The 11,315-nt window shown below is 42.8% G+C and overlaps 1 non-coding gene across 1 annotated transcript; it reads right to left on the bottom strand.

Moving 5' to 3' along the window:
• Positions 1 to 10,113: 10,113 nt before the first annotated feature.
• Positions 10,114 to 10,220, bottom strand: LOC129470794 (U6 spliceosomal RNA). Its single transcript, XR_008653323.2, has one exon. It is a non-coding gene; the product is annotated as a U6 spliceosomal RNA (small nuclear RNA).
• Between the last annotated feature and the right edge of the window lie 1,095 nt (positions 10,221 to 11,315).

Raw genomic sequence — 11,315 nt, 5'->3', positions numbered from 1 at the left:
TTTTTCTTCATGTTGTTTGACTGCTGCTCTGCTTGACTTGATATTATAATCTCCTTTCCTTGAAACACTAGGCATACGCGGGAGGCTGAGGCAGGAGAATGGCGTGAACCCCTGGGGGCGGAGCCTGCAGTGAGCCGAGATCACACCACTGCACTCCAGCCTGGGTGAAAGAGCGAGACTCCGTCTCAAAAAAAAAAAAAAAAAAAAAAAGGAAACACTAGGCTACTGTGGCACTACACTTTACTGGTTCTCCACTTACCTTCGTCACATCTCTTTTGTTTTTTTTTCCTGGGTCCCTCCAGATGTGGCCTAGGAATCCTTTTAAACACAGTGCTCCAGGCAGAAATTAGTTGGAGGTAGTTCACAAGATGCAATTTATTTGCCATCCACCCTTGCATTTCAGCTCCATTATTTGTCCTTGACATGCCTATCTATAAAAACACTTTCTCCTTCCTAGGGATGGCAGCTAACAAGACCTAGCAAAGAGAAATGGGAATTTTCATTCACAATTTCATAGGGAAAGCAATTGGTAAGATTATTTTACTGCCAAGGGTAATAAAATTAATGAGAGAGTTGAAGAAAGAGGCACGAATTCTGAAACTATCTAGAACCATCTAAGAGGTAAAGCTGAGGAGTTTTATCCATATTCGTAGGCTGTGATTGTTTTCATAGAAGTACTCTGATTTATGGATATGTCACTGATTACCACTAGAATTGCAGATTGGGCACATTAAGCACATCAGGGTAAAAATCCTTGACATTTTGGCCAGGCGCGGTGGCTCACGCCTGTATTCTCAGCACCTGGGGATGCCGAGGTGGGCGGATCATAAGGTCAAGAGTGTGAGACCAGCCTGACCAACATGGTGAAACTCCGTCTCTACTAAAAATACAAAAGTTAGTCAGGGGTAGTGGCACATGCCTGCAATCCCAGCTACTCGGGAGGCTGAGTCAGGAGAGTAGCTTGAATCAGGGAGGTAGAGGTTGCAGTGAGCCAAGATGTCACTGCTGCACTCCAGCCTGGGCAACAGAGAGAGACTCTGTCTCAAAAAAAAAAAAAAATCCGAAAAACCCTTGACATTTTAAAAATACCTCTGGTAGGGTTTCAGTGTAGTCGTGATATTTAAAATATTACCATGATTTGTCAGTTTCTTAAGTATAATTTTGTTTAGTCACATGTATGATAAGAACATACAGATTTCTTGCTGGGGGCATTGACTCATGCCTGTAATGCCTATAATCCCCACTACTCAGGAGGCTGAGTCGGGAGGATTGCTTGAGGTCAGGACTTTGAGACTAGCCTGGACGATATGGCAAGACTCTGTCTCTTACAAAAAACATAATCATAAATAGATTTCTTGGTTTGTGGGGTTAACTTTTTAAATTTTCCTCTCATTAATTTGCCATTTTTTTTTAATTTTTTGAGATGGAGTCTCACTGTGTCTCCCAGGCTGGAGTGCAGTGGCACGATCTCAGCTCACTGCAACCTCTGCCTCTCAGGTTCAAGCGATTCTCCTGCCTCAGCCTCCCGAGTAGCTGGGACTACAGGCATGTGTCACCACGCTCGACTAATTTTTTGTATTTTTTTAGTAGAGGTGGGGTTTCACCGTGTTAGCCAGGATGGTCTCGATCTCATGACCTCATGATCTGCCCGCCTCGGACTCCCAAAGTGCTGGGATTACAGGCGTGAGCCACTGCACCTGGTCTAATTTGCCACTTCTATCTGACTAAGATACCTTAACTTTATTTATCCCTTGGATTGGTAATATAGTGAAACGATTAGGGCAGGGTTTGGAACCAGAGAGATCTGGGTTCAAATCCTGGTGTGGGCTGTAGATGTTGGGGGCAATGGCCTTAAATCCTCTGACTTTCCAGTGATTTTTAAATGAGTAAAATAACCCTTACTTTGTGGAATGTTGCAAAGATTAGAGAGGATGTATATAAAATGTTTACCTATCACAGTGCTTGATATGTAGAAGATGAATTCTAAAATTACACTGACCCATTTTGCCCATTGTGGCTTTAGAATAGAAAAGTATGCTCATACATTAGAATTGTGCACCTAGAGCTAAGTGACTCCAGCCCTGTGGAACCCTTCAATGCCAAAATGGCATGTAGGACTAGATAGATGAATGTCACCTGACCCTGACTATCTATTAAAACTCACTGTGTTGGGCCGGGAATGGTGGCTCACGCCTGTAATCCCAGCACTTTGGGAGGCCGAGGCGGGCGGATCACGAGGTCAGGAGATCGAGACCATCCTGGCTAACATGGTGAAACTCCGTCTCTACTAAAAATACAAAAAATTAGCCGGGCGTGGTGGCGGGCGCCTGTAGTCCCTGCTACTAGGGAGGCTGAGGCAGGAGAATGGCGTGAACCCGGGAGGCAGAGCTTGCAGTGAGCCGAGAATGCACCACCACACTCCAGCCTGGGTGACAGAGCGAGACTCCGTCAAAACAAACAAACAAACAACAAAAAAACCCAACCAAACAAAAAAAAACACCTCACTGTATTTTATTATTATTATTTTCGAGATGGAGTCTTGCTCTGTCGCCCAGGCTGGAGTGCAGTGGGGCGCAATCTCGGCTCACTGCAACCTCTCCCTCCCAGGTTCAAGGGATTCTCCTGCCTCAACCTCCCGAGTAGCTAGGATTACAGGCACCTGCCACCACGCCCAGCTAATTTTTTGTATTTTTAGTAGAGATGGGGTTTTGCCATGTTGGCCAGCCTGGTCTCCAACTCCTGACCTCAGGTGAACCACCTGCCTCGACCTCCCAGAATGCTGGGATTACAGGCATGAGCTACCGGGCCTGGCCAAATCTGAAATACGTTTGATGCCAGGGTAGCCTTAGTGGAGTGACACTCTTATTAACAATGACAGTATTTGAAAAATATGAGATATACAATCATCAGAATTGAATGACCTTTCTAAGGAATGGCTTTATCCTGATTAAGTAATGATCAGAGTCGGGCGAAGTGGCTCACGCCTGTAATCCCAGCACTTGGGGAGGCTGAGGTGGGCAGATCACTTGAGGTCAGGAGTTCAAAACCAGCCTGGCCAACATAGTGAAATACGGTCTCTACCAAAAATACAAAAAAGTACCGGGTATGGTGGCGCGTGCCTATAATTCCAGCTACTCGGGAGGCTGAGGCAGGAGAATTGCTTGAACCCCGGAGGTGGAGGTTGCAGTGAGCCAAGGTCGTGCCACTACACTATAGTCTGGGTGAGAACGAGACTCCGTATCAAAAAAAAAAAAAAAAAATCCGATTATAACATCTGTGAATGGAATAATTTGTAGACTCTTGGCCTTCAAGAATTTGATGTTAGCTTTCTCAACTATTTATGAACCGTAAAGGTTCATGATGCCTGTGTTCTGTTGAGACGGAAACTTGAACGCTGTGTGCGGTGGAGGCGAGGTTGAGGACGTCGCTTGGCGGATGAGTAAGCCTCACCCATCTTGACAGCAGCATTTACACTTCAACTTCACTTTTAACTTCATATTTGCTGCTTGTTGTTATTTACGTGGTAACTAGCGTGAATGATTCACATACACACATACGTATTCTTTGTCTCTTTGTGAAATATTACACCAAGGAGAAAACACCATTATGAAGCTAGTGATAGTAAAGTAGTCCTGAGTGCTCTTCAGTGGAAATGTGGGAAGTTTATGGAAGAAGCTCTGTGTCATAGTGATAGCCGTCAACTTTGGAATATGCAAAGATCTTGAAGTATATCTCTCACTTATACCAGGTATTTTTGTACAGTAGAGAATTGAATTTTGAGCTTATGAGAGCTGGTAGCATTGGATTATTTCACTTTATGTCTATCAATCTATTCATGGGTTTTTTGTTTTTGTTTTTTTTCTGAGATGGAGTCTGGCTCTGTTGCCCAGGCTGGAGTGCAGTGGCCCGATCTGTCTCACTGCAAGCTCCACCTCCCGGGTTCACGCCATTCTCCTGCCTCAGCCTCAGGAGTAGATGGGACTACAGGCGCCTGCCACCACGCCCTGCTAATTTTTTGTATTTTTAGTAGAGACGGGGTTGCACCAAGTTAGCCAGGATGGTCTCGATCTACTGACCTCATGATCTGCCCGCCTCGCCCTCCCAAAAGTGCTGGGATTACAGGTGTGAGCCACCGCGCCCAGCCACTATTCATGGGGTATTTTAAGATTTCATGCCAAAGCTCATTTGTCCCAGATGGTACAATTGTCTGCCGTGTTGAAATAGGTGGCAACGCAAATTAATATTATCTTGAAACAAGACTTTGTTTATTTTATTTTTTATTTTTAAAATTTTTTAAAATTTACTTTAAGTTCTGGGATACATGTGCAGAACGTGCAGGTTTGTTACATGGGTATACCATGCCATGGGTATACCGTGCCATGGTGGTTTGCTGCACCTATGGACCTGTCATCTAGGTTTTAAGCCCTGCATGCATTAAGTATTTGTCCTAATGCTATCCCTCCTCTTGCCCACCATCCCTTGACAGGCTCTGGTGTGTGATGTTCCCCTCCCTGTGCCCATGTGTTCTCATTGTTCAACTCTCACTTATGAGTGAGAACATGCGGTGTTTGATTTTCTGTTCCTGTGTTGATTTGCTGAGATGATGGTTTCTAGCTTCATCCATGTCCCTGAAAATGACACGAACTCATTCTTTTTTATGGCTGCATAGTATTCCATGGTGTATATGTGCCACATTTTCTTTATGCAGTCTATCCTTGATGGGTATTTGGGTTGGTTCCAAGTTTTTGCTATTGTAAATAGTGCTGCAATAAACATGTGTGCATGTGTCTTTATAGTAGAATGATTTATAATCCTTTGGGTATATAGCCAGTAATGGGATTGCTCGGTCAAATGGTATTTCTGGTTCTAAAAGTCTTAAAATATCCTCTAAACTAGATTTCAAAATACAACATACATGAGTCTGTAGGAGACCTGCTCAGAGAAGGCATCTGTAATTTATAGGAAGATGATACTGACACTAGCTTAACCATGCATTTAGCACACCTCAGTTACAGTGAAAATCCAATTTGGTGCAAAAAGTGGGAAATAAATGGAGGCGTGTTTGCTTTACGAGACTTTATTTGATTTATGTAAATAGAAAATGGTTTTATTACATGTAAAATATAATTTGAATTGGTCACTGTGAGGAATCACCGCACTGTTTTCCATAATGATTGAACTAATTTACACTCCCACCAACGGTGTAAAAGCGTGCCTGTATCTCCACAGCCTCTCCAGCATCTGTTGTTTCCTGACTTTTTAATGATCACCATTCTAACTGGCGTGAGATGGTCTCTCACTGTGGTTTTGATTTGCATTTCTCTAATGAGCACTGATGATGAGCATTTTTTCATATGTTTGTTGGCCGCATAAATATCTTCTTTTGAGAAGTGTCTGTTCATATCCTTCACCCTCTTTTTGATGGGGTTTTTTTTTTCTTATACATTTGTTTAAATTCCTTGTAGATTCTGGATATTAGACCTTTGTCAGATGGATAGATTGCAAACATTTTCTACCATTCTGTAGGTTGCCTGTTCACTCTGATGATTTTTTTTTTTTTGCTGTGCAGAAGCTCTTTAAGTGTTTATTTTAACATTTGTGTAATAATGTCCAGTTTTACCAAACAGAATGATCTACATAGGAGCTTTTATTTTATTTTATTTTATTTTATTTTTGAGACAGAGTCTCACTCTGTCACCCAGGCTGGAGTGCAGTGGCGCGATCTCGGCTCACTGCAAGCTCCGCCTCCCGGGTTCACGCCATTCTCCTGCCTCAGCCTCTCCGAGTAGCTGGGACTACAGGTGCTCGCCACCACGCCCGGCTAATTTTTTTGTATTTTTAGTAGAGACAGGGACGGTTTCACCGTGGTCTCGATCTCCTGACCTTGTGATCCGCCTGCCTCGGCCTCCCAAAGTGCTGGGATTACAAGTGTGAGCCACCGCGCCCGGCCTACATAGGAGCTTTTATGCAGAATTCATTGTTCTTCACTAAGAGCTTGTTAGTCCAGTAGTAAAATCAAATCCATCTTCGGTTGCTATGTGGCTTTGTTAAACAGTTAAACTTGAGTTGGAGATGCTCTGCCGTAGGGAGGAATTTTCGCTCCCCAGATGTGTTTGTATAATATAATGTATTTTTCCCCTTTCCCCTGTGGAAACTTTGTGGAAAGATTACTTCAGTGTTAACCCTGATTGATATTTTAGTAATCGAACAAGTGTCTGTTACTCCTTTATTCATTCATTTATCAACTGCTTAATGGGTGTTTTCTGGGTGCCAGACACTGCATTAGACTCTGGGGAATCAAAGATGAATCACACTTAGTCTCTACCCCCTGGGAATTCATTCTGGTTAGATAAATTGTAAACAAATAATTATGATCCTATGGGATATTTTTAAAGTATGAAATGAGATAATGTGTGTGAAAAAACTTTGTAAGCTTTACACATTTAAGATTTTTTCTCCAGTGCATAGCATGATGCCTGACATATTTTAACTGCTCGTTATACTCTTGAATGAACTGGTGAAGAGCCAAGAGTTATGAGAGCATAATACTAGAGTGTAGATGGATTAGTTCTGCCTGGATGGACAGGAGGGATGCGGAGGCTTCCAAGAATATAACTTTTGAACTGGACTTGGAAATATAAGTTGTTTATGTTAAGAATCGAGAAAGGAGGTTCTGGGGGGGCAGCTATCAGTTGTTAAAGTGCCTGGATTTAGATGAACCACATATCTACAGGCTTATGCAGGTTACATATGATTTTGAGCCTTATGACAGGTCCTTGAAGTGAGTTCATATAACCAAGAGAAGCCTTGAACAGAACCTGTGTTCTAGGGTGTAAGAGACAGCATCTGGCCAGTTTATTCTTTACAGTTTCACGAATGTTATGGTTGCTAATATTATTGTATTTCTATTATTATATTTGTGAAAGCATGGTTTTCTGAGTTACAAGTATATGAAAGACAAATGTATACATGTAATAAAATGTATAGTTTTCTTTTTTTCTTTTTCTTTTTTTTTTTGAGACAGAGTCTCGCTGGGTCCCAGGCTGGAGTGCAGTGGCATGATCTTGGCTCACTGCAATCTCTGCCTCCGAGGTTCAAGCTATTTTCCTGCCTGAGCCTCCCAAGGAGCTGGGATTACAAGTGCCTGCCACCATACCTGGCTAATTTTTGTATTTTTAGTAGAGCGGGGATTTCACCATGTTGGCCAGGCTGGTCTCGAAACCCTGACCTCGTGATCTGCCCACCTCGACCTCCCAAAGTGCTGGCATTATAAACGTGAGCCACTGCGCCCAGCCATAGTTTTCTTCTTATTTCTGTAAAGCAGGTTAGCTTGTATTGATACGTGAGGAGGTTTTTTGCAGAGGTTTCAGAAACAAGCTAGAAAATGCTTCCATAATATTTCATAGATTCTTTATGATTCAAGCAGTTTTTCGGGATTTTCAGTCCATTTAAACCATTTATCTAACAAACACTAAGTAGAAACTATGAGCTCTACATTCTCTTGTAAGCTTTCTTTTTCTTTTATAGTTGAGCAAATTTGTTGACTTTATTTATTTATTTATTTATTTTTGAGTCAGAGTCTCGCTCTGTTGCCCAGGCTGGAGTGCAGTGGCACGATCTCAGCTCACTGCAAGCTCCACCTCCCCAGTTCACGCCATTCTCCTGCCTCAGCCTCCCGAACAGCTGGGACTGCAGGCACCTGCCACCACGCCCGGCTAGTTTTTTTGTAGTTTTAGTAGAGACGGGGTTTCACCATGTTAGCCAGAATGGTCTCGATCTCCTGACCTCGTGATCCGCCTGCCTCGACCTCCCAACGTGATGGGATTACAGGTGTGAGTCACTGCGCCCGGCCCAGATGTAGCTCTTATGTTTAGGTCTTTGATCCATTTTGAGTCAATTTTTGTGTGCGGTGTAAGATAAGTGTCCACCTACATTCTTTTGCATGTAGATAATGCAGTTTTCCCAACATTATTTGTTGAAAAGAGTCTCTTTCCCACTAAATGATCCTGGCACTTTTGTTGAAAATCACTTCACCATATAAGCGAGAGTTTATTTCTGAACTCTCTATTCTCTTTCAGTGCTCTGTTTTTATGCCAGTACAACACTGCTTTTCTGGTTTTTTTTTTTTTTTTTTGAGGTGGAGTTTCACTCTTGTTGCCCAGGCTGGAGTGTAGTGGCCTGATCTTGGCTCACTGCAACCTCTGCCTCCTGGGTTCAAGCAATTCTCCTGCCTTAGCCTCCCGAGTAGCTGGGATTATAGGCATGTGCCACCACGCCTGGCTAATTTTTGTATTTTTAGTAGGGACGGGGTTTCTTTATGTTGGTTAGGCTGGTCTCAAACTCCCGACCTCAGGTGATCCGTCCGCCTCGGCCTCCCAAAGTGCTGGGATTACAGGCGTGAGCCACCAAGCCTGGCAACACTATTTTGATTACTGTAGCTTTGTAGTAAGTTTTGAAATCAGGAAGTGTGATGTCTGCAAATTTATTCTTCTTTTGCAAGATTGTTTTGACTATTTGAGGTCCCTTGAGATTCTACATGAGTTTTAGAATGTATTTTTTTAAATTTCTGCAAGAAGCATTCTTGGGATTTTGATAGGAATTTTACTGAATGTGTAGATTGCTTTGGAGTAGTAACATCTTAGCAACATTAAGGTGTTGCAATCCAAGAACATGAAATGTCTTTCCATTTATTTGTGTTTATTTCAGTAAAGTTCTGTGATTTTTCTATGTACAAGCCCTGCATTTTCTTCATTGCTGACTTATATATATTTGCTTTTTTTTTTCTTTCTGAGATGGAGTTTCACTCTTGTTGCCCAGGCTGGAGTGCAGTGGCACGATCTTGGCTCACTGCAACCTCTGCCTCCTGGGTTGAAGCAATTCTCCTGCCTTAGCTTCCCGAGTAGCTGGGATTGCAGGCATGCACCACCACACCCGGCTAATTTTGTATTTTTTAGTATAGATGGGGTTTCTCCATGTTGGTCAGGCTGGTCTTGAACTCCCGACCTCAGGTTCCTGGTGCTTCCTATTGCACCATCTTCCCAGAATCCTCTCCCTTCCTGTTGTGCTTTTATAGCCACATCTGCTTTCCTTCTGCCGCCAGACTTACTCGTAACCGCTAATGTATTCTTCATTTTGGTAATTTTGTTATCTCAAGGATGTTATGTAAATGGGATGATAGAACTTGTAATTTTCTGGAGGCCAGGTGCCTGGCTCACGCCTGCAATCCCAGCACCTTGGGAGGCCGAGGCGGGTGCGTCACTTGAGGTCAGGAGTTGGAAACCAGCCTGGCCAACATGGTGAAACCCTGTCTCTATTGAAAATACAAAAATTAGCCAGGTGTGGGGGCACACACCTGTAATCCCAGCTGCTTGGGAGGCTGAGACATGAGAATTGCTTGAACCCAGGAGGTGGAGGTTGCAGTGAGCCGAGATTGCACCACTGCACTCCACCCTGGGTGACAGAGTGAGACTCTGGTCTAAAAACAAAACAAAACAAAACAAAACAACATGTACTTTTCTGGGATTGAGTTTTTTACACTAAGTTTAATTCCTTGGAGATTCCTCCGGGTTGTTGCATAGTGTTTGTTACAGTTATACTGCATTTTGTTTAATTACTTATTTGCTGAAAGATAATCTCAGTTATTTCCATTTGTAGATTATTATGAATAAAACTGTTATAAACATTACACAGGTTTTCATGTGAACATAAGTCTTCATTTAGTAATGTTGATAGGTGGGTAGAGTGATATCTCATTGTATTATTATTATTATTATTATTATTTGAGACAGGGTCTTGCTCTGTTACCTAGGCTTTGAAGGGCAGTGTCATGATCATGTCTCATTGCCACCTTAACCCTCTGAGTAGCTGGGACTATGGGTGTGTGCCACTACACCCAGCCAATGTTTTCAGAAATATGTTTTTGAGGAGATGGGGTCTTGCTATGTTGCTCAGGCTGGTTTTGAACTTCTGAGCTCAAGTCATGCTCCAGACTGGTCTCCTAAAGTGCTGGGATTACAGGCCACTACACACACCTCATTGTGTTTTTAATACGTATTTACTTAGTGGCTAACGATGTTGACCATCTTTTCAGGTGCTTATCTGGTATCTTTTTTTTAAAATATGGAACACTTCAAGAATTTGCATGTCATCACTGTGCAGGGAACATGCTAATCTTCTCTGTATTGATTCAATTTTGGTATATATGCTGCTGAGACAAGCAGTAGTACCTTTATATATGCTCTGTTCATCACTTATGGCTATTTTCTTTTTTTGAGACAGAGTCTCCCTATCCCTACTAAAAAAGAATACAAAAATTAGCCAGGCATGGTGGCACATGCCTGTAGTCCCAGCTACTTGGGAGGCTGAGGCAGAAAGAATTGCTTGAACCCAGGAAGCGGAGGTTGCAGTGAGCTGAGATTGCACCACTGTACTCCAACCTGAGCGACAGAGTGAGATTCTGTCAAAAAAAAAAAAAAAAAGGTATTCCACTCTTGGTGGGTGGAATGTCCTGTAAATGTCCATGGATCCAGTTACTTCATGGAGTTGAAGTAAATATTCTTGCTGTGATCATATGTGTAGTTTTAACAGTTGTTACAGAGAAATACTGAAGTCTCTATAGTGGATTTGCTGCGCATTTCTTCATTCTGTTCCATCAGGTTTTCTTTCACAGATTTCGTAGTCTTGTTTTTTGGTGCATACACATTTAGGAATGTTATGTCCTCTTGGTGGATTGACCCCTCTCTCAATAAATAATTTCCTTCTTAGTCTCTAGTACTTTTTCTTTGCTCAGAAGTATACCATTTCTGATATTAATATAGTCATCCAGCTTTTCCTTAATGGTTGCATCATATACCTTTTGAATTTTTTTTTTTGCTTTCAACATGCTTAGATTGTTATATTCAAGTAAATTTCTTGTACACAAAATAGTGTTAGGTTATGTTTTCTTTCTTTTTTTTTTTTTTTTTTTTTTGAGACGGAGTCTCGCTCTGTCGCCCAGGCTGGAGTGCAGTGGCGCAATCTCGGCTCACTGCAAGCTCCGCCTCCCGGGTTCACGCCATTCTCCTGCCTCAGCCTCTCCGAGTAGCTGGGACTACAGGCGCCCGCCACCACGCCCGGCTAATTTTTTGTATTTTTAGTAGAGACAGGGTTTCACCGTGGTCTCAATCTCCTGACCTCGTGATCCGCCCGCCTCGGCCTCCCAAAGTGCTGGGATTACAAGCGTGAGCCACCGCGCCCGGCCTTTTTTTTTGAGTTGGAATCTTGCACTGTCTCCTGGGCTGGAGTGCAATGGCGTCATCTTGGTTCACTGCAACCTC

The sequence above is a fragment of the Symphalangus syndactylus genome, chromosome 20 (genome assembly GCF_028878055.3).
Source record: "Symphalangus syndactylus isolate Jambi chromosome 20, NHGRI_mSymSyn1-v2.1_pri, whole genome shotgun sequence".
Lineage (NCBI taxonomy): Eukaryota > Metazoa > Chordata > Mammalia > Primates > Hylobatidae > Symphalangus > Symphalangus syndactylus.
This window is presented reverse-complemented; position numbering and strand designations above follow the sequence as displayed.